Below are 26,867 nucleotides of genomic sequence, written 5' to 3' on the forward strand. Positions count from 1 at the left end.
GTCCTGCAATGACATTTTATCTGAACTGTTCCAAATGTTGCTCATTAACTGTGTGTGCGGGCGTGTGTGTATCTCTCTGAAAGCATCGTCTTTCTGACATGTCCTACTGTCTCACAACCACCGTGTCCATCTCCTCTGCTAGGACAATCAAAAGATCTTTACAGTTTAACTCTCTAGGTGCACTCGACAACAAAAAAAGAGGAAAGATTTGAAAGCTTGTGCGTTGTGAGCTAAGCAATTCTAGTCATTGGTGGTGGCTGATCAAAGTTAGGGCCAGCATGCAAATACATCAAGTTTATGGTTAAAGATGAAAATGAAGCGATTTTCCCATCAATGACTGAAGTTGCCACAAGACTTGAATTGGATACAAAACTGTTTTTCTTTTGAAGTTCCTCGCTGCAGTAGTTTTATGAATCTGCTTGAACGTTGTAATGGATATATATATATGGATATATATATATATATATATATATATACACACACACACACAATAGGTAATAGGTACAGCGGTCCCAAATAGTTATTTTTTAAATCAAAGATGGCTGCAGTGTGTGGTCGCAAACATTAGTTCACAAGCGAAGCCCCCAAACCCCCTTGATTGTAATACTGTAAATATCCCCTTCTACGAAAGACATCACTATGCCCTTTAAAATAGCATTCCATATGCTTGTGTCATCATTGTGCTTATGAGTCAATGCCATGTGACCCAGAATGTATTGTTGTCATGAGGTCAGTCATACATGTTCTGTTTTTTTTCTGTGTTTTTTTTCCCTGTAGATGTTAACATGAGGGCATTGGGGTAGTAGGGTTGCTAAAAAAAAAATGGAAATATCAATAGCAGCTATGTACATGTTTATAAACGTCTCAAACTAAGAAGAGCAGGGGAGACATATTGGGCTAAAAATGTGATGGAGTTAAATTAAGGAAATAATTAGTCTCTTTTGTAAATAGCAATAGTTTTAAATTGGGATTTTAACATGTAGTGGAACTGTTTCCAGTTTGGTTGTTTTCCCATAACTTTAAAATCAGAAATCTATTTAATTCCCACTTTGCTGTCTGCCACCATGCTGGTAGAACTCTTTTCCAATTCCTTTCCTCCTAGTTTAACCCCTGGCTATACTGTGAGTGCTCTGGTGATACAATATTCAAGTGATACAGTATTCAATGCAACAGAATGGATATGACTTTCACCAATACAAGAAGCTTTATACTTATGGTCATTCTGATTCTTAACAGGGCAAATTCCATTATGATTCTGGTGCAGTATTTGTCACTATGCTTTACTCAAATTATGCTAAACTTTTTCAATATGAAAATATCACTGATTGTAATCGCGATGCTGTTGATCAACCTGTATGGTATTGGTCATGTCTTGTTTGGAGTTCGAACTAACCTCCGTTCTTGACGTGTTATGTGAGATGGGGAAGTGAAACATACTGTAGAAGGCTTAGCCTGTTCAACTGCCATTAGTATTAGGCTAGAACTGGACTACATATACCTAACTCACCATGTGGGTAATAAAAGAGAAAAAAGCCCTTTTGGTAACACACATTTACCACCCACACAAGCAGCCTGGTCTCATAGACTAGATGTAACATAGTAAACGTAAAACCAGGACACTCAAATTAGTATGGTAGGGTAACATAAGACAGATTACTTTAGTAAAAACAAACTTACTACTTTTTAGCTACTTTGCAACTACTTAGCATGTTAGCTAACCTTGTAATTTGTTACATACCCTGCCTACATGGCCAAAAGTGGTTTTGGCTATTTCAGCCACACCTGTTGGTGACAGGTGTAAAAATATCAAGCACACAGCCATGCAATCTCTATAGGAAAACATTGACAGTACGGAAGAGCTCAGAGACTTTCAACTTGGCACTGTCATAGGATGCCACCTTTCCAACAAGTCAGTTCGTAAAATGTCTTCCCTGCTAGAGCTGCCCAGGCCAAATTTAAGTGCTGTTATTGTGAAGTGGAAACACCTAGGATTAACAATGGCTCAGCCACGAAGTGGTAAGCCACACAAGCTCACAGAATGAGACCGCTGAAGCGCACAGTGGATAAAAATGGTTTGTCCTCGGTTATAACACTCCCTACCGAGTTCCAAACTGCCTCTGGAAGCAACGTTAGCACAAGAACTGTTTCTCGGGAGCTTCATGAAATGGGTTTCCGTGGCCGAGCAGCCGCATGCGAGCCTAAGATATCAATGCTCAATGCCAAGCATCTATTGGACTGGAGCAGTGGAAACGCATTTTCTGGAGTGAGGAATCAGTCTTCACCATCTCAGTCCAACGGACGAATCTGGTTTTGGCGGATGCCAGGAGAATGCTACCTGCCCCAATGCATGGTGCCTACTGTATAGTGCCAAGTATTTTTTGGTGGAGGAGGAATAATGGTCTGGGGCTGTTTTTCATGGTTCGGGCTAGGCCCCTTAGTTCCAGTGAAGGGAGATCTTAACGCTACAGCATACAATGACATTCTAGACAATTCTGTGCTTCCAACTTCGTGGCAACAGTTTGGGGAAGGTCCTTTCCTGTTTCAGCATGACAATGCCTCGTGCCATACTGAAATGGTTTGTCGAGATCAGTGTGGAAGAATTTGACTGGCCTGCACATAGCCCTGACCTCAACCCCGTTGAACACCTTTGGGATGAATTGGAACGCCTAGTCAGGCCTAATCGCCAACATCAGTGCCCGACCTCACTAATGCTCTTGTGGCTGAGTGGATGCAAATCCCCGCAGCGATGTTCCAACATCTAGTGGAAAGCCTTCCCAGAAGAGTGGAGGCTGTTATAGCATCAAAGGGGGGACCAACTCCATATTAATGCCCAGGATTTTGGAATATGTTCAATGAGCAGGTGTCCACATACTTTTGGCCATGCACTGTATCATATGAGTTAGAGCAGTGGTCACCAGCCGGTTGATAGCAATCTCCAAGGCGTTCCTATCACCAAACATTTCTGTAAAAAAAAACCATTTTTAATAAGATAAAGCCTTTTTAAAATGTATTTTTATTAATTTATTCACCATGTTGGCGGTAGGTGCACTTGATTCAGCAGCCCTAACGCCGGAAAGGCAAAGTGTTCCAATTTTTATCTATTTCATCTGTCTGAATGTTGAACAAGCCCAGAGAGCAAATTTGAGTGCACCTATAGGCCTACCACTGGCCAATCAGATAGCTCAGATCACTGTGTCTGCACAGTTTCCTCGAGCCAAATAATTTTTTTTGGTCACATACACATGGTTAGCAGATGTTAATGGGAGTGTAGCAAAATGCTTGTGCCTCTAGTTCCGACAGTGCAGCAATATCTACCAAGTAATCTAACAATTCCCCAACAACTACCTAATACACACACATCTAAAGGGATGGAATAAGAATATGTACATATATATAGATGACGGTGGCCGAGCGTCATAGGCAAGATGGTATAAGATGCAGTATGTACATATGAGATGAGTAATGTAAGATATGTAAACATTCTTATTATAAGTGGCATTGTTTAAAGTGATTAGTGAGTCTATGTAGGCAGCAGCCTCTCTGAGTTAGTGATTACTGTTTAGCAGTCTGATGGCCTTGAGATAGAAGCTGTTTTTCTGTCTCTCGGTCCTAGCTTTGATGCACCTGTACTGACCTCGCCTTCTGGATGGTAACAGGGTGAACAGGCAGTGGCTCGGGTGGTTGATGTCTTTGATCTTTTTGGCCTTCCTGTGACATCGGGTGCTGTAGGTGTCCTGGAGGGCAGGTAATTTGCCCCTGGTGATGCGTTGTGCAGACCGCACCACCCTCTGGAGAACCTTTCAATTGACGGCGGTGCAGTTGCCGTACCAGGTGGTGATACAGCCCAACAGGATGCTCTCAGTTTTGCATCTGTAAAAGTTTGTCAGGGTTTTAGGTGACAAGCCAAATTTCTTCAGCCTCCTGAGGTTGAAGAGGCGCTGTTGCGCCTTCACAACACTGTCTGTGTGGGTGTACCATTTCAGTTTGTCTGTGACGTGTACGCTGAGAAAACTTACCTTTCCCCCTCCACTACTGTCCTTTCATTGTAGATAGGGGAGTACTCCCTCTGCTGTTTCCTGAAGTCCATGATCATCTCCTTTGTTTTGTTGACATTGAGTGAGAGGTTGTTTTCCTGACTCCACACTCCACACTCACTTTCTCCCTGTAGACTGTCTCGTCATTGGCAAACTTGATGATTGAGGTTGGAGGTGTGCATGTCCATGCAGTCATGGGTGAACAGGGTGTACAGGAGGGGACTGAGCATGCACCCTTGTGGAGCCCCAGTCTTGAGGGTCAGCGAAGTGGAGATGTTGTTTCCTACTTTCACCACCTCGGGGCGGCCCTTCAAAGTCCAGGGCAGTGTTGAGACCCAGGGCCTCCAGCTTGGAGAGTACTATGGTGTTGAATGCTTAGCTGTAGTCAATGAACAGCATTCTTACATAGGTATTCCTCTTGTCCGGATGGGATAGGGCAGTGTGTTGGCGATTGCATCGTCTGTGGACCTGTTGGTGCGGTATGCAAACTGAAGTGAGTCTATAGTGGCAGGTAAGGTGGAGGTGATATGATCCTTGACAAGTCTCTCAAAGCACTTCATGATGACAGAAGTGAGTGCTACGGGGCAATAGTCATTTAGTTTAGTTATCTTTGCCTTCTTGGGTACCGGAACAATGGTGGCCATCTTGAAGCATGTTGGGACATCGGACTGAGATAGGGAGCAATTGAATATGTCCATAAACACACCAGCCAGCTGGTCGGCGCATGCTCTGAGGATGTGGCTAGGGATGCCGTCTGGGCCAGCAGCCTTGCAGGTTTTACTCACGTCACAGAATGGGCATTTTAAAGTAGTACATTTTCTTCTTCATTGGCTGATTGCTCCCAAATCATAGGAATCACCACCCTGGTGACTACTTTAAAATGGTGGAAGCCCTCAATAGTAATGGCCAAGCTAAAATGGGTTATATTTATAATGAGTCCTCTATCTAATTATTTATTATTATTACAAGCAAGAGGGTGTAACTTCAGCCCACAATGCGGGGCAATCTGCAGGTACGCCCCACTCGAACATCCCATTGGTTACTGCTAGAATGCCCACTAGCACTTCCCATTTGTTCGTACACGAACACCTCCCCCGTGTCGAAAAAGATACGCCTAAAATAAGACTATTTGATGCATCAAATAAGCTTTTAATTTGACACGTCAAATAACACAATTTTGTTGTAGAATGTTGGGTGTGCTAAATTTGCACGCAGAAGCCAAGCGCCACCACTACAATCAGTAGCACTGTCAATGCTGTACAAAAAATAATTATGAAAGCAAGCACACACACCAGCCGCAATGGGTTTACAATACAGCGTTGGCAATATTATATTTGTTCGATCGAATGGGAAAATGTCTGTGTGAGCATTTGAAATAAGATCAGGATCAAAAATGTTTGAAATATCTTTAATACAGATGTTATTAGAAACTCCTGGGTGTGGGTAGCTATCTAGCTTAAGCGTGGTACCATCCTAGCTGGCACCAATACAAGCAGACTGAAAACAATGACCAGTAGAAACTGCAGTCATTATCAATATTCTTAACAAGGTAGCCACAATAAGGATTCGCCATAAAAGTGGAATTTGGGGTTCACTTTCAAAATAAAAGTCTACGTTTGAAAGTGATGCAAATAGTTAGTATTGGTGGAATCATGCCATATTAGACTAGATCATGTTAAACAAGGTTAGAGTGCTGGAATGTGGAGCAATGAAATGCCGTATCAGTCTACTCGGTGACACACACAGAACACAACTGTGAGGAGTTTACACAAATATTAGCATCGTAGCTCTTATTGCAGGACTTTAGCTGTGTGAAATCACCTCCCCAGTCAGCCTTTTGTGCGTATTGCCATTCAAATCGCAATGTACAGCATTACCTAAGGATTTGGGATCAATGAAATGGGGAAGCAGTCCACTCAGTACCTAAGTGTTTTTTTTCCCATAGTCCTCAGAGTTTTCAGACTCCAAATCATCCATGTTTGTATTGTTTTTCCTCTGGAATAGTGTTCAATACAGTCGGTTGACTGGTAAAATAAACGTGGCTCATTTCACAGTGGTTTCAGAGTCCCGCAATAAGAGCTACAACGCTAATGTTCAGTGGGTGTCAATGAGTAAACTGGTACCCCATGTCATTGATCCAAAATCCATAGGTAAGGCTGTACAGTGATTTCATTTTATTTAACCTTTTATTTAACTAGGCATGTCCCCAATGCAATTTTAAAGTCTAATACATCCACAGTGCGATTAACAGATTTTTGCCAAATTAATACATTATGTCTTGATTAATTTACATAACAACATTCAAACGTCGTTTAGTGTGATCTGTTCAATTGTGGCACTATTTGTATTCATTTGCATCACCGTCAATGATAATTTTATTTTGGAGGCGAACCGTAAATTCCACTATTGTGACTAATCTAATCCTTATTGTGTCTAGTTTCACAGGTGGGTCTGACCAACATTAATCAAATAAGAACTGTCATAAATTAGGGGTATTTTAGATTATGACACTTAATTAACTAAATAACTAGCTAGCTATAGCTACTGAAACAGATTTTCGTTTTTCTAGAACATTGTTTAAATCAGCTAGCTAGCTTTTTTTTTTAATGACCAGCATTTTCCCAGAGCTTGGGGAAGTGTGTCTGAGCTGAAGTGCGGAAGTTGCAGGTGCGGGACACACCACTTTACCAGCATCATAGCATACGTATCCGTGGATCGCTGAAACATATGAAATAAAAGTGATAGTGTAATTTGTGTAATAACTACGTAAAAAAAATGAACGTGTTAAATTATTATCTGGTGTGCAGTCATATTTAGGTCATGATTGGTCAACAAGCTTATTTGACTTCTATCTTTTTTGACACACAAAGACACACGGCGATCCATAAAAACCAGGGTGCGACTTTATGAGTAACTGTGTTGCTCTGTGTTGTTGTATACGTTCACAGGACAGCTGTTCAGACAGTGGTCGCGATCCTATGCACAGGCGTTGCTGATGCATGCCAGGTCTTACAACGCCTGGATAGGTATTTTAAGTATCAGCTAAGAGCATCGTATTTAAAAGAAATCTGGTACCAGACGGCAACAGTCGATGACGTAACACGCAACCGTTGGTTGATGCATGCAACGTCAGTGCAGGGGAACGCGACCAATGTGTGGACCAATGTGTGGTTCTACCGTGGTGATTGTGACCGGTGGTGTGTCCTTAGCAGCAGCAATTTCCCTTTGCACCCTCCTTATCTGGCCTATTAGTATCCGCCAACGTAAGCGTCCAAATAAATTGTTGGCCGTGTTCCCCTGTTTAGAAGTTGCTGACGCATGCCAGATCTTTACAACGCCTGGATAGTTATTTTAAGTATCAATGAACCACATCATATGTTAATGAAAACTGGTGCCTTGACAGAACAGTCGATGACGTGGCACACAACAATTGGTTGATAAATGCAACGTCTGAGCAGAGGATTGCGACTGTTATTTGTGAGGTTGCAGTATTTGGTTATTGGGTTTTGTTGGAGGGTATGGTGGTGGTGTTGTAATTTACTGCTCTTTATTCCAGTCTTACTGGAATATCATTTAAACAGTGGGAGATCTGCTCTATAGACAGGTGAAGTTTTTTTTGCGATCGAAGCATTTTTGACAGGTGAAGGGTGAAAACCAGTCGGCAGCTTGAGGGCATTTAGCTAATATTCTTTGCTTTTCATTCCGACAAACTGGCGCTGCTAATTCCAGAAATATTTAGACTTTTATTTTGTATTTGCTACTTGCAAATTTGGTCTTTGCCGCACAATTTTTTTTCTGCCATAAAATAAAGCCACGCCTCCCTCTAGTGTCAACATGCTGAACTACATCTGTTTGATATGGGCCTTCCGCACAACAGCACTCAAACATGGGCACACTGGTTGAATATAATATCTGAGTTTTCTATCCCCTTCCTATAATTGTTCTCTCCTCAATAGGTTTCCCCAGTGCTCCTGTCCAGATCAATAGTGTGCAACTGCAGCCTGCAGGAACACCCCCCTTTCACTCTCCACGCTCACGCATGACACCCTTATGCTTGTGACTCTTTTGAATGCGGTCGAAAGGGACCTAAAAGTATTGACTGAGTTTTTTTCGACCCCACCTCCCAGAGTCCTACTTGCTAGCTAGCTGGAGCGAACACCTGCCCTGTCGAACACCTGCCCTCACCGTCATTAACCGAACTGCGCGAAAACAGTGCCAACAGGTGGGGGCATTGTTTACCCGTATACGGCAAGCTAGATACCGTTGTCACCCCCGCCCCTTCTTCTGTTGGGTTTATCGGCGGCTGGCATCCAACGTTGTTCTATCTTAAAATTGACCGATATAAGTATAAAGAGGGTTTCCTGCAGATGCAGAAATTATGCAATTGCACCCTTCTGGCAGAAGTTAGAGAATGAGACTACACAGCAGTCAACTGAAGTACGGAGATTCACCATTACACTGACTCATCTGTGGGGAAAACATTGTGCCTGTTCACATGACAAAGACCAGGAAACCTACAGTATACCCATTGGAGATGCAAAGGTAACAAATCTGCACGTTATCACCCCCTTGTCTACAGTGCATTCGGGAAAGTATTCAGACCCCTTGACTTTTTCCACATTTTGTTACGTTACAGCCTTATTCTAAAATGTATTAAAGTTTTTTTCTCCCTCATCAATCTACACACAATACCACGTAATGACATACAAAACCCGTTCTTAGAATTGTTTGCAAATGTATAATAAAACCACCCAGGAAATATCACATTTACGTAAGTATTCAGGCCCTTGACTCAGTACTTTTTTGAAGAACCTTTGGCAGTGATTACAGCCTCAAGTCTTCGTGGGTACAAGCTTAGCACACCTTTGGGGAGATTCTCCTATTCTTCTCTGTAGATCCTCTCAAGGTCTGTCAGGTTGGTTGGGGAGCGTCGCTGCACAACAATTTTCAGGTCTCTCCAGAGATGTTCAAGTCCAGGCTCTGGCTGGGCCACTCAAGGACATTCAGAGACTTGTACCGAAGCCACTCCTGCGTTATCTTAGCTGTGTGCTTAGGGTCGTTGTCCTGTTGGGAAGATGAACCTTCACCCCAGTCTGAGCACTCTGGAGCAGGTTTTCATCAAGGATCTCTCTGTACTTAGCTCCGTTCAACTTTCCCTCGATCCTGACTAGTCTCCCAGTCCCTGCCGCTGAAAAAGATCCCCACCACATGATGCTGCCACCACCATGCTTCACCGCAGGGATGGTGCCGGGTTTCCTCCAGACGTGACGCTTGGCATTCAGGCCAAAGATTTAAATCTTGGCTTCATCAGAACAGAGAATCTTGTTTCTCATGGTCTGAGAGCCCTTTAGGTGCCTTTTAGCAAACTCCAAGCTGGCTGTTATGGGCTTTTTACTGAGGAGTGGCTTCCTTCTGGCCACTCTACCATAAAGGCCTGATTGGTGGAGTGCGGCATAAATGGTTGTCCTAAACTTTGAGTTTCGAGTCCTAAACAATTCATAATGTGCTCTTCACCAAATGTAATACCATTTCATATTTTAACAAGAGTAATCATGAATGCTTTTAAAAATATCCATATACAGTGCCTTGCGAAAGTATTCAGCCCCCTTGAACTTTGCGACCTTTTGCCACATTTCAGGCTTCAAACATAAAGATATAAAACTGTATTTTTTTGTGAAGAATCAACAACAAGTGGGACACAATCATGAAGTGGAATGACATTTATTGGATATTTCAAACTTTTTTAACAAATCAAAAACTGAAAAATTGGGCGTGCAAAATTATTCAGCCCCTTTACTTTCAGTGCAGCAAACTCTCTCCAGAAGTTCAGTGAGGATCTCTGAATGATCCAATGTTGACCTAAATGACTAATGATGATAAATACAATCTACCTGTGTGTAATCAAGTCTCCGTATAAATGCACCTGCACTGTGATAGTCTCAGAGGTCCGTCAAAAGCGCAGAGAGCATCATGAAGAACAAGGAACACACCAGGCAGGTCCGAGATACTGTTGTGAAGAAGTTTAAAGCCGGATTTGGATACAAAAAGATTTCCCAAGCTTTAAACATCCCAAGGAGCACTGTGCAAGCGATAATATTGAAATGGAAGGAGTATCAGACCACTGCAAATCTACCAAGACCTGGCCGTCCCTCTAAACTTTCAGCTCATACAAGGAGAAGACTGATCAGAGATGCAGCCAAGAGGCCCATGATCACTCTGGATGAACTGCAGAGATCTACAGCTGAGGTGGGAGACTCTGTCCATAGGACAACAATCAGTCGTATATTGCACAAATCTGGCCTTTATGGAAGAGTGGCAAGAAGAAAGCCATTTCTTAAAGATATCCATAAAAAGTGTCGTTTAAAGTTTGCCACGAGACACACCAAACATGTGGAAGAAGGTGCTCTGGTAAGATGAAACCAAAATTGAACTTTTTGGCAACAATGCAAAACGTTATGTTTGGCGTAAAAGCAACACAGCTCATCACACTGAACACACCATCCCGACTGTCAAACATGGTGGTGGCAGCATCATGGTTTGGGCCTGCTTTTCTCCAGCAGGGACAGGGAAGATGGTTAAAATTGATGGGAAGATGGATGGAGCCAAATACAGGACCATTCTGGAAGAAAACCTGATGGAGTCTGCAAAAGACCTGAGACTGGGACGGAGATTTGTCTTCCAACAAGACAATGATCCAAAACATAAAGCAAAATCTACAATGGAATGGTTCAAAAATAAACATATCCAGGTGTTAGAATGGCCAAGTCAAAGTCCAGACCTGAATCCAATCGAGAATCTGTGGAAAGAACTGAAAACTGCTGTTCACAAATGCTCTCCATCCAACCTCACTGAGCTCGAGCTGTTTTGCAAGGAGGAATGGGAAAAAAATTCAGTCTCTCGATGTGCAAAACTGATAGAGACATACCCCAAGCGACTTACAGCTGTAATCGCAGCAAAAGGTGGCGCTACAAAGTATTAACTTAAGGGGGCTGAATAATTTTTCAGTTTTTGACTTGTTAAAAAAGTTTGAAAAATCCAATAAATGTCGTTCCACTTCATGATTGTGTCCCACTTGTTGTTGATTCTTCACAAAAAAATACAGTGTTATATCTTTATGTTTGAAGCCTGAAATGTGGCAAAAGGTCGCAAAGTTCAAGGGGGCCGAATACTTTCGCAAGGCACTGTATTTATTACTTTCCAAATAAACATGACATTTCCATGGAAATACATGGGTAGCCATGAGAAAGACTATGGGGGAGCAATCGGGTGATGTAGGCTTGTACACGATCGCCCAACCTTACACACACACTCTGTGTGGTTACCGTAGGCTAACGTATGTCAATAGTTTTAGGAACAGCAGTAACATCAGGCAGGATTTAGGCTACCAACTGCCTAGCCAGTTGTAACTCAATCTTGGATGCAATGATCACGTTCGCGCACTGACTGACTGTGTGGAGGCTCATTGATTTAACGTTACGTTTGCCTACATGATACACTAGTAAAGTAATAAAATATATAGCTGCCGGCTATATTAGCCACAACATAGCTTTCTTTGTGCAGCTTCAAATGTCGAACAGAGTTGGAAATTGTTGCGCCTCCGTCAGTAATTTTCTTTCTGCATGTTTTTCAAGTTGCAATCTGTTTTTTGTTGATACAGCGTTTTCTTTATATCCGAAAATAATAATTTTGAGTATCATCTTTCCAAGGGCTCCATCTGAATTCACCCGCCGACGTTCCTCTGCACTGCCACGCACAACCTTTTCTCAGCTGGCACAATTTGATTGGCTGCTGTCCGATTCAAACTGTAATCCGTTAAATGAAGAGTTGATGAGCTGCGCACTTTTTTGATAGCATCATTTTTAATATTTGGGCTTGGGGAGGGTATCAAGTCAGGTCGAGTCATAAGGCTCAAGTCCAATTCAAGTCATTAGTCATTGGTGTTAAAGTCAAAGTCGAGTTGCAAGTCATCATATTTGTGACTCGAGTCCAAGTCAATGGACTCGAGTCCACATCTCTGGTAGACAGAATGTGCTCTTTGGTAAAAGGGGTAAATTGGTTATCAAAAAGAAAGGAGGACCAGGGGACTCTTCATATAATTAATTAAAATTCCTTTATTTGTATAGCATGTTCAGTGGAAACAAAGTTTAAAAAATCTGTTGAGTTTCGGCTGCATGGCCTTTGTATTATAATTTCTTTGTACTCCTCTCCTCTTTTGAACAACTTTTTCCAATCAGCACTAATTGAAGAGGGAGTGGTTACAAAAAGGATTGGACACACCTAGTAAGCAATACTATACACATTAAAAAGTGAAATACTGTAGATTCAACTCCAAGCTAGAAGCATCAGAATGCCTAGAAAGGTAGTTCTAACCTTAAATATGACTGGGCAAAGTGCCAAGAATAGGAAAGCAATCTATTTCATAGTACACTAGAACACAGCGAACATGGACAATAACAGTTTAAACATAGCTGAGGGCAATAGAGCAAAATGTCCACTAGATGACAGTAAATGGACCTATCACGACCCTACAGGAAAGGTGAGAAATTCATATCTTCATTTAAACCAGGGTACTTAGTGGCCTGTAGTTTGTAAATCCAAAAACGTTCCCTTTGGTTCAGCTGTTAAAGACGGTCCCCTTTTCTAATTGAGGCCAGAACATGATCAATACCCATAGCTTGTAGGGAGGCAGGGTTGCCATGGTGTAGGGACTTGTAGTGTCTTGCCATGGTGTAGGGACTTGTAGTGCCTTGCCATGGGGTAGTCTTCATTGCCTACGTACTGGCGTACTTGTGTTCCGCTAAGTGGTCTTGAAGGCGTCTCTTTGTCTGTCCAATGTAGAACACGTTGCACTGTGGTCATTCCAATCTATAGATGACATGAGTGGTTTTACAGTTAATGAAATGCTTGACGTAATACTCCATTTTAGAAGCTGTGTCAACAAAATACTTCTTCTGTGCAATATTACTGCAATGGTTGCATTTAGAACACATATGTCAGAGTCAAGGCCCGCGGGCCACATCCGGCCCGCAAGAAGGTTTTTTACGGCCCCTGGGATGATCTTGATTTATTATTAGAACCGGCCCGCAGCAAGCCGGCAGCCCGCAGATCTTTTACACGCACCAATACTACATTTCCCACAATGCAAAGGTGACGCACCGAGCAGTAGGCTGCTTCATTTCAATATTTATTGGCACAGCAGTCGTCAGCATCACAGTAAAATTAACTTTCAGATACCCATCAAAAATGGCAAAACGGAAGGTGGATACTGAGAACCGGGGGTTTCAAACAAGGTGGGAGTCGGAGTATATGTTCACGAAGGTAGCTGGAAAACCTGTGTGTCTTCTGTGTGGAGAAAGTGTGGCGGTACTGAAAGAGTATAATCTGAGACGACATTATGAAACGAAACACGCGGACAAAAACAAGAATATGGACATGGAACAAAGGCTACAAAAGGCAGAGGAATTAAAACGAGGCCTCAAATCTCGACAGGCTCTGTTCAAAAAAGCCAAATCACAAGGCCAGGCTGCTGTCGAGGCCAGTTTTATTTTGGCAGAAGAGATCGCTAAATCAGCCCGGCCATTTACGGAGGGGGATTTCATCAAAAACTGCATGATTAAAGTTTGTGACGAAGTTTGCCCAGAAAAAAGGCAACTCTTTTTAAATGTGAGTCTGAGCAGAAACACCATTGCCGAGAGAGTAGACCAGTTGTCCATCAATCTAAAAGAGCAGCTTGTGAAAAAGGGAAAAGATTTTATTGCATATTCCTTGGCTGTGGATGAGAGCACCGACATTTCTGACATTGCCCAGTTGTCAATTTTCATCCGCGGAGTGGACTCCAGCCTAAGCGTGACAGAGGAGTTTTTGGCTTTACGTCCTATGCATGGCACAACTACGGGGCATGATTTGTATGAAGAGGTGTCAAGATGTGTAAATGAGATGGAGCTGCCTTGGGAAAAACTCGTGGGTTTGACAACCGACGGAGCACCTGCGATGTGTGGACACAGGAGCGGACTGGTGGCGAAGATACGGGAAAAGATGCAAGAGGAAAACGCGACAGGTGAGCTGACAGCTTATCATTGTATCATACACCAGGAAGCGTTGTGCGGTAAAGCCTTGAAAATGGAGCATGTAATGAGCATCATCACGCGCACAGTTAACTTTATCAGAGCCAAAGGTTTGAATCACCGCCAGTTCAAGGCGTTTCTGACGGAGTTAGAAACGGAGCATGGTGATTTGCCTTATCACACAGAGGTGCGATGGCTAAGCCAGGGAAAGGTGCTTCAAAGATGTTTCGAGCTTCGTGAGGAGATTTGTCTATTCTTGGACAGCAAAGGGAAAGACACAACACAACTCCGAGACGAAATGTTTCTGTGTGAAATGGCTTTTCTGTGTGACATTACGAGTCATCTGAATGCAATAAACTTGCAGCTGCAGGGTCGGGATCGTGTCATCTCTGATATGTACAGTACAGTGAAGGCATTTAAAACCAAACTGACTCTGTGGGAGACGCAGATGCGGAAAGAAAATTTGAGCCACTTTCCCAGCTGCCAGACCATGAAAGAGAAGCTCTCTACCAGTGCGTTCCCGAGCACACAGTTGGCTGATAAAATAGGTATGCTTACCACTGACTTTCGACGCCGATTTGCTGACTTTGAAGCACAAAAAAGCAGGTTGGAACTGCTCGGTAACCCATTTGCTGTTGACGTGGAAAGCTCACCACCAAACCTCCAAATGGAGTTGATTGACCTCCAATGCAATGATGCACTGAGGGAAAAATATGCGGCAGTGGGTGCTGCGGAGTTTGCCCGTTTCCTCCCCGGCACAATGCCCCAGCTGCGCATCCAGGCTGCTCAAACGTTGTCTATGTTTGGCAGCACATACCTGTGTGAACAACTGTTTTCTTTGATGAACCTGAACAAAACATCACACAGAAGTCGACTTACTGCTGAACACCTCCACTCAATTCTGAGGATTTCTTCAGCTCAGAGCCTTACCCCGAACATTGATGAACTTGTGGAAAAGATGGGACACCACCAAGTATCACCCTCAACCTCAAACAAGTGAACATTACTGTGCAATCACATATTTAGAGTTTTTACTCAGTTCAAGTTTAAAAGTTAAAATTTAATATTTGTTTTCACTGCATGTTACTTCTCCTTAAACAAAGTGTTGTTTTTGATTAATAGATTTTTGCACTTTATTTTTTTGTATTTCAATCCAATTATATTTTAAAAATATTTCAGTTGAGTGGATGATAGAAAATTGCTATTATTGTTTTTTCTTTGAAGTAAATTTAGCCCACTTTTGCTAAAATAGAAAATATAGTCTACTGATGGTGCCTTGAATACCGGTTTCTTTCATTTAATGTTCATGTTATGGGGATATTTATATAAAGGAAATTTGTCTTTTGTGTCTGTTGAAAATTAAAGATTACTGACAGAGCCATAAGAAAATATTGCTTTATTTATCTGATCATATTGTAATATATTTGTTAGGTTTTCAGTAGGTTCAATTAGGTTCACTAGACTATATGCGTCATTTAAAAATTTTTCAATGAACATTCGAACAGTCCGGCCCTCGTCTTGTAGCTGATTTTTTTATTTGGCCCTCCGTCCATTTGACTTTGACACCCCTGATTTAGAAGAACCCCTGGGTTTGTCATCTAGCCACGTTTTTTTGAGTCACCAGGAAGATAACTGAGGACTAATTTGTCATTTAGGGTAGGACATCTCGTAAAGCTTATGACTGACTGGTGGTTCTGGGAAGACTTGGCGTAGTAGCATATTGCTTTGGATGATTCCCCAATTATTTAAAAATATTATTTTAATGTTCTCTGCTTCAGTACTGTATTTCGTAACAAAATACACTCTGATGTATCACGAGGCACTCCTCTTCGCTACAAGTTCTCTCTGTCATGTTGTCTGGCCCTTATACCTGCATCTTTCAGGACCTGAGCGCTGTATCCCCGATTTCAAGAAGTGATTCTGCAATTCAGCAGATTTGACACTGTAGACTGTTTCCTGATCCAAATTCTGCGGACTCTTTGGAATTGGCCATATGGAATATTCTCTTTTAGCCTTTTGGGGGTGAAAGCTGTCTGCCCTCAGAATGGTATTCCTATCTGTAGGCTTTCTAAAGATTGATGTGTGCAAACAACATTTGTAATTTTTACTGATGTCAAAGTCCAAAAAATGATTGTTATCCTTGCTGTACTCCATAGTTGGTTTGATGTTAGGGTTAATGCTGTTAAGGTATTGGTGGAAGGAAATAAGTTCATCTTCTGAGCCGGACCAAAACAGGCAAACATCATCAATATAGAATCCCCACCATATAATCCGGTCAAAGAAATGGTTATTAGAAGGATCCAAAATGAAGTCATTTTCCCATTTACCCAAGTACAAACCAGGGTAGGAAGGGCTGTAGCTCCCATGGCACATCCTTTGACCTGTTTAAAGATGTTATGATTAAGAATCCATTCAGTCAGTGAGACGATGAATTCTGTAGGAGGCATCTCAGTCTCAGGCCGGTTACTCAAGAAATGGTCCATAGCTGCCAAACCTTGTTCATGCTCAGTGGTGGTGTATAGAGACTCCACATCCATGGTGACTAAAAAGGAAGCTGTACCTATATTGTTCAATTCCTTAATTTTGTTAAACACATCTGTAGTATCTTGAAGATGGGCTGGGAGTGACGTCAGAAAAGGCTTAATAAAGTAATCAATGTACTTAGAGATGGGTTCTGTCCGACCTTCATTACCACTAATGACTGGTCTTACCACTAATGACTGGTCTTACCACTAATGACTGGTCTTACCACTAATGACTGGTCTTACCACTAATGACTGGTCTGCCTGCTAATGACTGGTCTTTCTGCTAATGACTGGTCTGTCTGCTAATGACTGGTCTGTCTGCTAATGACTGGTCTGTCTGCTAATGACTGGTCTGTCTGCTAATGACTGGTCTGCCTGCTAATGACTGGTCTTACCACTAATGACTGGTCTTACCACTAATGACTGGTCTTACCGCTAATGACTGGTCTTACTGCTAATGACTGGTCTTACCACTAATGACTGGTCTGTCTGCTAATGACTGGTCTTACCACTAATGACTGGTCTGTCTGCTAATGACTGGTCTGTCTGCTAATGACTAGTCTGTCTGCTAATGACCGGTCTGTCTGCTAATGACTAGTCTGTCTGCTAATGACTAGTCTGTCTGCTAATGACTGGTCTGTCTGCTAATGACTGGTCTGTCTGCTAATGACTGGTCTGTCTGCTAATGACTAGTCTGTCTGCTAATGACTGGTCTGTCTGCTAATGACCGGTCTGTCTGCTAATGACTAGTCTGTCTGCTAATGACTGGTCTGTCTGCTAATGACCGGTCTGTCTGCTAATGACTAGTCTGTCTGCTAATGACTGGTCTGTCTGCTGATTTTTTTTTTTTTTTACCTTTATTTAACTAGGCAAGTCAGTTAAGAACAAATTCTTATTTTCAATGACGGCCTAGGAACAGTGGGTTAACTGCCTGTTCAGGGGCAGAACGACAGATTTGTACCTTGTCAGCTCGGGGGTTTGAACTCGCAACCTTCCGGTTACTAGTCCAATGCTCTAACCACTAGGCTACCCTGCCGCCCCTAATGACTGGTCTGTCTGCTAATGACTGGTCTGTCTGCTAATGACTGGTCTGTCTGCTAATGACTGGTCTTACCGCTAATGACTGGTCTGTCTGCTAATGACTGGTCTTACCACTAATGACTGGTCTTACCACTAATGACTGGTCTGTCTGCTAATGACTGGTCTTACCACTAATGACTGGTCTGTCTGCTAATGACTGGTCTGTCTGCTAATGACTGGTCTTACCGCTAATGACTGTTCTGTCTGCTAATGACTGGTCTGTCTGCTAATGACTGGTCTGTCTGCTAATGACTGGTCTGTCTGCTAATGACTGGTCTTACCGCTAATGACTGGTCTGTCTGCTAATGACTGGTCTGTCTGCTAATGACTGGTCTTACCGCTAATGACTGGTCTGTCTGCTAATGACTGGTCTTACCACTAATGACTGGTCTTACCACTAATGACTGGTCTGCCTGGGGGGTTTCAAGATTCTTGTGGACTTTGGAAGAAGATAAAAAGAAATCAGACTCAGACTGCCATTGAAAAGACATTTGAACTCAATGTCTGAAATGTAGCCATTCTCCTTAGCTTCTGTGAGGATCCCTTTCAATGCAGTTTTTAGGTCCTCTGTAGGGTTGAAGGTAAGAGATTGGTGGAAATCTTATTGACGGTAGGCTTCTGTCACATATGTGTTTACTCCACACTACTGTAGTGAGTCCACCACCACCTTTTGTCTGATTTATTTTTTTTAACCACAATTGTCCATTTGTGGACAATGATTGAATTACATCCCTCTCTATCTTAGACTATGTTGTGTTTGGTTAGAGTCAATTTTACCCTTAAACAGATTCTCCACATCAACATTTACCTGCTTGACAAATGTATTTAGCGTGGTATTCTGGACGATGGGACAAAAGGTGAACTTCGGCATAAAATGTGTTTTTGAGGGCACAGAAACTGCCTGACCAGAGACACTGGTGTCTGTAGTTGGAGAGATGTTTTGCTTGTACCAGGCCTTCAGATGAAGATCTCTGAAGAATTTGTTCTTAACTGACTTGCCTAGTTAAATAAAGGTTAAATCATAAAAAATAAAAACAATTATCCCCCGATTGCTCATTTGGCCGGGCGGCCAGCTCTAGGAAGAGTCTTGGTGGTTCCAAACTTCTCCATTTAAGAATGATGCAGGCCACTGTGTTCTTGGGAATCTTCAATGCTGCAGAAATGTTTTTGTACCCTTCTCCATCTGTGCCTCAACACAATCCTGTCTCGGATCTCTACGGACAATTCCTTCAACCTCATGGCTTGGTTTTTTTCTCTGACATGCACTGTCAACTGTGGGACCTTCTATAGACAGGTGTGTGTGCCTTTCCAAATCATGTCCAATCAATTGAATTTACCACAGGTGGACTCCAGTCAAGTTGTAGAAACATCTCAAAGGTGATCAATGGAAACAGGATGTACCTGAGCTCCATTTCAAGTCTCATAGCAAAGGGCCTGAATACTTCTGTAAATAAGATATTTCAGTTTTATATAAGGCTGTAATGTAAGAAAATGTGGAAAAGTCAAGGGGTCTAAATACTTTCCCAATGCACTGTATCTAAATCTTTAGTTACCTCAGAGGAGTCAACATTTACATCTCACTCACATCTTCACTGAGGGACATGAGACAATTCATCGTCAGTACAGTTACAGTTGAAGTCGGAAGTTTACAGAAACTTAGGAGTCATGACTTTGGAGTCATTAAAACTCATTTTTCAAACACTCCACAAATTTCTTGTTAACTAGTTTTGGCAAGTCGGTTAGGACATCTACTTTGTGCATGACACAAATCATTTTTCAAACAATTGTTTACAGACAGATTATTTCACAGCTGTTTAAAGGCACAGTCAATTTAGCGTATGTAAACTTCCGACCCACTTGGAATGTGATGAAAGAAAAAAATCTGAAATAATTATTCTGACATTTCACATTCTTAAAATAAAGTGGTGATCCTAACTGACCCAAGACAGGGAATTTTTACTTGGATTAAATATCAGGAATTGTGAAAAACTGAGTTTAAATGTATTTGGCTAAGGTGTATGTAAACTTCTGACTTCAACTGTACGTACGATTTTCCACAGGTGGGTTCCCTGGGTAGAAATCGCAATGAACCACATTGCAAGTTGGATTTATGTTGTTGTAAAGTTGAATTCAATGTTGTGAGTCACACATTGTAACCATTTGGGGAGTACAGTCAGTTCAGTCCAATATGAAAGGTTGTTATGAAATATAATCAAGAGAAACAAATAGAGAAAAGGTCCTTTCATTATTCTCTGTGAGATGGGCTTGTTGCTCAGCCTACAGCCGTCTAACTGATTCCCCAAAGCACTGTTTAGAAATGCGGTCTTGGTAATTTGGAGAGTGGGCGTCATCACTGCTTGTTAGTTGAACCAGTAATTGGAGTCTGTGCTGGCAATTGGTGGGAGGTGGGGGGCGGGAGCAGTGGTACGCTGTGGTCCTCTAAGGGGCTATAGATTTGGAACAGTGTTGTACAGAAAGCATACCATTATCATAATGCTTGTCCAGGACTGACACCCTTCCTTTTCTTTGTCATCAGTCCATACGACAAACTCATTTTTTAGGTAACGTTTTCATTGTCTCATTTCAATGTTATGTATTATGATAATCTACTCACCATTCTACACCACCAGTTGCTTCCTCAGTTAGTGTTTTTTTCAGTTGTTTCTTGGAAAATAAACCACCTCCTACCGAGAAGACACATATCACACAGTCATTTACTTGTCAACTGTAGGCCTACTTGTCAACTACAGCTATCATGCTTCCTTCAGGATGAATATTTAATCAGTGGATAAATCCCATTAAATATGAGCTCTTTCTCATTAATGTGTCAGGTGGACCATAAACCAACTCCTACAAACCATCTAATTAGCGTGCCAAACACACAGATACATACCTCCAATGGAGTTAGAGGGAGTCCATCATTTTGGGGGGGATGTTGTTCAGTGTTAACTGATGTATGCAAAAAGCATACATTCCCCCAATGTGTCACACTGTTACTAAGTGCTCGGCCAGCTATTATGTAAGGAGGCTTGATTTTAGGATAGTTGCATGTTTGAAAATGAATTAGGCCGACCTATCTATTCTTGATCATAAGAACTACTGGTGTTCAGTGTTCCAATGTCAATACTATGTCCCTTTTGTGCTCTGTGGCTCCTCGTGGCTATCAAATTCTCTCAAACATATGTAATTATAGCCAACATCTCTGTGCCTGAAGATATTTCATGATTTAAAAACAGTAACTTGACATTCACATAATTTCTTGTGTCCCAACATAACTGTGGCAAGTCATGACAGATGCTTCTGCTCTTGGATCTGTGACATACTGACCTATTCCTGTGTGGTTCCTCTGCTGCTTTGAGTTGACTAACTTTGAGACTCATTTGTTCTCCAATGATTAACAAAGCATTGGACAATGGACATACAGCTTAAAGTTAAACCACAGACTACTGTGGATGAAGTAGATATTTATTTTTAGATAATATATTTTTTATATTGCACATGGAAACAGGAAGACGTTGGGGAAGTTGGTTCGATTTTTAGGTGATAACTCATTAGTGGTGAGTGCAAAAAGGCGCTCGGATCAGGTGCTGCAGTAAAAATGTGGGCGATTGTAAGCTCAAATGCATTGCATGGCCGAAACAGGCAGACTGAGCGCTCGCACATGCTCATTCAATTGAATCTCTAGCATCGCAAAATTCTCTCCAACTTGAAAGTTGATGGTAGGCATACACAGGTGAGTTAGCCATGAAGATAAAGTAGGCTATTTGGCAGCCTTCCACTAGAACATGGCTAACATTTTGAATATAAATTAATGCTGCAAAATGTCACTTTTTGAGTGATCTGACCAAATTCACATAGAAATTTGAGTTATACATCTCATTCTCATAGAAAGCAAGTCTAAGAAGTGGTAGATCTTTTCTATGTGAGTTATTTCTATGCTTCCCCTTCTTTAGTTTAGAGTTTGCGGTTTTGTACACAATACAATATTTTTGGTTATGGAAAATATATTTCACAGCGGTTTAGATGGTACAATGATTCTCTACACTATACATTTCTTGTTTTGTCACAAACTGAAATTAAGGGTAATATTAGAATTTTTGCAACCAAGAAATGGCAGAGCGATTTCTGCATTTTACACCTTTAAATGAAACATACCATAAGAGATACAATGGCAATGGAGTCCTTTATATACAGAGTCAGATTAACTTGTGGGTACCATTTTTATGTCTCTGTGTCCATATGAAGGAAGTTAGGGGTAGTTTCTCAAGCCAATGCTTCAAGTCATTGAGCTACAGCTAGTTAGTGTTTTTTTAAATATATATACATTTGCCAACAGTTCTAAAAAAGAGTTTCTGCTTTGTCGTTATGGGGTTTTGTGTGTAGATTGAGGGGAAAAAAATGATTTAATACGTTTTAGAATAAGGCTTTAATCTAACAAAATGTGAAACAAGTTAAAGGATCTGAATATTCCCTATGTCACTGTATATACAAAAATATGTGGACAACCCTTCAAATTAGTGGATTTGGCAGCCACACCCGTTGCTGACAAGTGTATAAAATCACGCACACAGCCATGCAATCTCCATAGACAAACATTGGCAGTAGAATGGCCTTACTGAAGAGCTCAGTGACTTTCAACGTGGCACTGTCATAGGATGCCACCTTTTCAACAAGTCAGTTTGTCAAATTTCTGCCCTGCTAGAGATGCCCCGGTCAACTGTAAGTGCTGTTATTGTGAAGTGGAAACGTCTAGGAGCAGCAACGACTCAGCTGCAAAGTGGAAGGCCACACAAGCTCACAGAACTGGACCTCCGTGTGCTGAAGCATGTAGTGTGTAAAAATAATCTGTCCTCGGTTGCAACACTTACTACCGAGTTCCAATCTGCCTCCGGAAGCAACGTCAGCACAATAACTGTTAGTCGAGAGCTTCATGAAATGGGTTTCCATGGCTGAGCAGCCGCACACAAGCCTAAGATCACCATGTGCAATACCAAGCGTCGGCTGGAGTGGTGTAAAGCTCGCTGCCATTGGACTCTGGAGCAGTGGAAACGCGTTCTCTGGAGTGATGAATCACACTTCATCTGGCAGTTCAACGGACGAATCTGGGTTTGGTGGATGCCAGGAGAATGCTACCTGCCCCAATGCATAGTGCCAACGGTAAAGTTTGGTGGAGGAGGAATAATGGTATAGGGCTGTTTTTCAAGGTACAGGCTAGGCCCCTTAGTTCCAGTGAAGGGGGAAATCTTAAAACTACAGCATACAATTACATTCAATTCTGTGCTTCCAACTTTCTGGCAACAGTTTGAGAAAGTACCTTTCCTGTTTCAGCATTACATTGCCCCCGTGCACAAAGCAAGTTCCATACAGAAATAATTTGTCAAGATCGGTGGGAAGAACTTGACTGGTCTACACAGAGCCCTGACCGCAACGCCATCGAACACCTTTGGGATGAATTGGAACGCCGACTGCGAGCCAGGCCTAATCGCCAACATCAGTGCCCAACCTCACTAATGCTCTTGTGGCTGAATGGAAGCAAGTCCCCACAGCAATGTTGCAACATCTAGTGGATAGCCTTCCCAGAAGAGTGGAGGCTGTTATGGAATCAAAGGAGGGACCAACTCCATATTAATGCCCAGGATTTTGCATTGAGATGTTTGATGAGCGGGTGTCCACATACCTTCGGCCATGTAGTGTACCTTCATCAATAGGAGCTAAAGGTAGTTAGCACTAGTAATGGGTTAGCCTACTACTAAGCATACAGTAGGTCTATGTTTAGATACTTGTTTTGTCTTTTATTTACAGTTGAAGACTACTGAGGGGTATATTGATGTCTAAGCACTGTGGGAGGTGTTTTCTTTTCTAGTGAGTTATGGATGTTGTTTGTTGAGTGCCTGGTTGAGTGGGGTTACAATTGTGAGTCTTGGGAATGACCTGATGCCTTTTTTTGTGGGCACAACAATTTCTAAATTTTTATCCTACCCTTTAAAACTATTAATGTTTTTCTGGTTGGGGAAAAATCTCTTCATGGTATGGGGAGAGGGTTGCCACAATATCACCACACGGTCCTGATGAAACTCTGAGAAGTTGGGAGAAAAGAGAGAATTAGAGGAGGGAAAAGGTTACTGTTGCAGAGCATGTCATTATTGTCAGAGTAAGGATAGGTCATGATTCATTGTGGATGGCCAAAGAATGTGCACGAGTTCTGATGCCAACTCAGCCAGCAGAAGTCCAGATCAGACCTGCTGAAGCTAGAATTCAAAAAGTCATGGAACATTTACTACAGTATTATTACTCCAGGATAGACACTTAAAACATCATGTACATGAGTTGTTTTCACTTTGTTACCCTGAAAGAGCTTTCACCAGCCTTTCCCCATTAGAAGTTAGATATTACATTATGACAATATTCCGAATGACTGGTTTAATTGCAGAGTACCACTATGGTTTAGTTGTTGTGGTTTTGAATATGTTTGAATAATTACAGCTTTTGCTACTTTTCAAGCCTGAAATATAATTTGAAAACAATATGAGTCTGTTTCAGCCAATTGTCCCCAAGAAGGTTGGTGAAATGTCATCCTCGTCTGAGGTTTGCGCTTTTTCTATGGTCATCCTTGCTCTTAAAGTCGGAGTAAGCATGTGGTTAGTTTAGACAGTGGTTTATGGAGACCTTCTGTTTTCTACTGGGTAGATGCTAACTGAAGTGTCGGACCCAATGTCATGCTCTGAGCCACTGTGGTTGGACTGATGCCATTGCCTCGTTTATGATCACTTGTATTTTTCATCACAACAATTAGGGTTGTCAAAAACACAGTGATAGTTGAAGAATTTCAGTTTTAGATTATGAGAAGGAAGTCTACATTTTCCAGCACTGTGAAAGTAGTCGTTACAGTCTTCTGTCTACATTCCAATGATCTTTTAGATCTACAGTGCATTCAGAAAGTATTAAGACCACATTTTGTTACATTACAGCCTTATTCTAAAATGGGTTTAATGTTTTTTTCCCCTCGTCAATCTACACACAAATGCCCCATAAAGACAATGCAAAAAAAATGTATAAAAAATAAATAAAATAATCACATTAGTATTCAGCCTTTACTTTGTACTTTGTTAAAGCACCTTTGGCTGCGATTACAGCCCTGAGTCTTCTTGGGTATAATGCTACAAGCTTGAAACGCACACCTGTATTTGGGGAGTTTCTACCATTCTTCTCTGCAGATCATCTCAAGCTCTGTCAGGTTGGATGGGGAGAGTTGCTACACAGCTATTTTCAGGTCTCTCCAGAGATGTTTGATTGGATTCAAGTCCGGGCTCTGGCTGAGCCACCCAAGGACATTCACAGACTTGTCCCGAAGCCCCTCCTGCATTGTCTTGGCTGTGTGCTTAGGGTCATTGTCCTGTTAGAAGGTGAACCTTCACCCCAGTCTGAGGTCCTGAGCACTCTGGAGCAGGTTTTCATCAAGGATCTCTCTGTACTTTGCTACATTCATCTTTCCCTTGATCCTGACTAGTCTCCCTGCCGCTAAAAGCATCCCCACAGCATGACGCTGCCACCACCATGCTTCAATGTAGGGATGGTGCCAGGTTTCCTCCAGACGTGACGCTTGGCATTCAGGCCAAAGAGTTCAATCTTGGTTTCATCAGACCAGAGAATCTTGTTTCTCATGGTCTGAGAGTCCTTTAGGTGCCCTTTGGCAAACTCCAAGTGGGCTGTCATGTGCCTTTTACTGGGGAGTGGCTTCCTTCTGGCCACTCTACCAAAAAGGCCTGATTGGTGGAGTGCTGCAGAGATGGTTGTCCTTCTGGAAGGTTCTTCCATCTCCACAGAAGAACTCTGGAGCTCTGTCAGAGTGACTATCGGGTTCTTGGTCACCTTATGACCAAGGCCTTCCTCCCCCGATTGCTCAGTTTGGCCCTGCGGCCAGCTCTAGGAAGTCTTGGCTGTTCCAAACTTCTCCCATTTAGAATGATGGAGGTCACCGTGTTTTTGGGAAATTGTTTTTGTACCCTTCCCCAGATCTGTGCCTTGACACAATCCTATCTCATTTCTACGGACAATTTCTTCAACCTCATGGCTTGGTTTTTGCTCTGACATGCACTGTCAACTGTGGGACAGGTGTGTGCCTTTCCAAATCATGTCCAATCAATTGAATTTACCACAGGTGGACTCCAATAAAATTGTAGAAAACATCTCAAGGATGATCAATGGAGACAGGATGCACCTGAGCTCAATTTTGAGTCTCATATGAAAGGGTCTGAATACTTATGAAAATAAGGTATTTCTGTTTTTTCTTCTAATAAATGTGCAATTTTTTTTTTCTTTTTTCGTTTGTCATTATGGGGCATTGTGTATAGATTGATGAGGGGGGGGGGGATTATTTAATCCATTTAAGAATAAGGCTGTAATGTAACAACATGTGGAAAAAGGGAAGGGGTCTAAATGCTTTCAGAATGCACGGTATATATTTCATAATGGATATGTTAGGCCTATGTGTTCTTGATAAAAAAAACTATTTTTTTTGCCACAATTTTAAAAACATACAACAACATATTCTTTGGCCTTTGATATCTTTGACCACAGAAACAGTTGGGAGAGAAACAATAACAAGACAAAAAGAGTATTCTACATCTGTTCTATGCACATTCAGCATTTATGTGGTCAAACCATATGTCATTGGGTCAACGGCTGGTTACCCCAAGACCGGGGGATGTGGAGGATTTGTGCAACAGACATTTTAATTACCACACTCTTTGAAAGAAAAATCCAAAGCCATTGCAGAATGCCTGCTGACTACACTCCGATGAAAAAATGTAACAGGGCAGGGAGGTGTGTGTTACCTGGTCAGGGCAGGGAGGTGTGTGTTACCTGGTCAGGGCAGGGAGGTGTGAGTTACCTGGTCAGGGCAGGGAGGTGTGAGTTACCTGGTCAGGGCAGGGAGGTGTGTGTTACCTGGTCAGGGCAGGGAGGTGCGTGTTACCTGGTCAGGGTGTGTGTGAGTGTGTCTTAGGAGAAAAACCACTCAGAACAGATGCCCCTCAAAGCCATAGAGCAAGGGGCTTGCAACATTTAAAGCACAGACTCTTGCTTATAACTTTGAGATAATTGTTTTTTGGGATGGGGTCGTTTGAACACAGGTCGTTTCTGTTCAATAAAGGGTCATTTCCATG

At 42.1% G+C, this 26,867-nt stretch overlaps 1 long non-coding RNA gene across 1 annotated transcript; it reads right to left on the reverse strand.

Annotated features, from left to right (window-relative positions):
* Positions 1-12,127: 12,127 nt before the first annotated feature.
* On the reverse strand, positions 12,128-20,859 carry LOC118945755 (uncharacterized). The gene is made up of 2 exons (XR_005040848.2): positions 20,318-20,859; positions 12,128-12,899 (listed from the first exon to the last, which is right to left on the reverse strand). It is a non-coding gene; the product is annotated as an uncharacterized LOC118945755 (long non-coding RNA).
* Between the last annotated feature and the right edge of the window lie 6,008 nt (positions 20,860-26,867).

The sequence above is a fragment of the Oncorhynchus mykiss genome, chromosome 4, assembly GCF_057628025.1.
Source record: "Oncorhynchus mykiss isolate SJ-2025 chromosome 4, ASM5762802v1, whole genome shotgun sequence".
Classification (NCBI taxonomy): domain Eukaryota; kingdom Metazoa; phylum Chordata; class Actinopteri; order Salmoniformes; family Salmonidae; genus Oncorhynchus; species Oncorhynchus mykiss.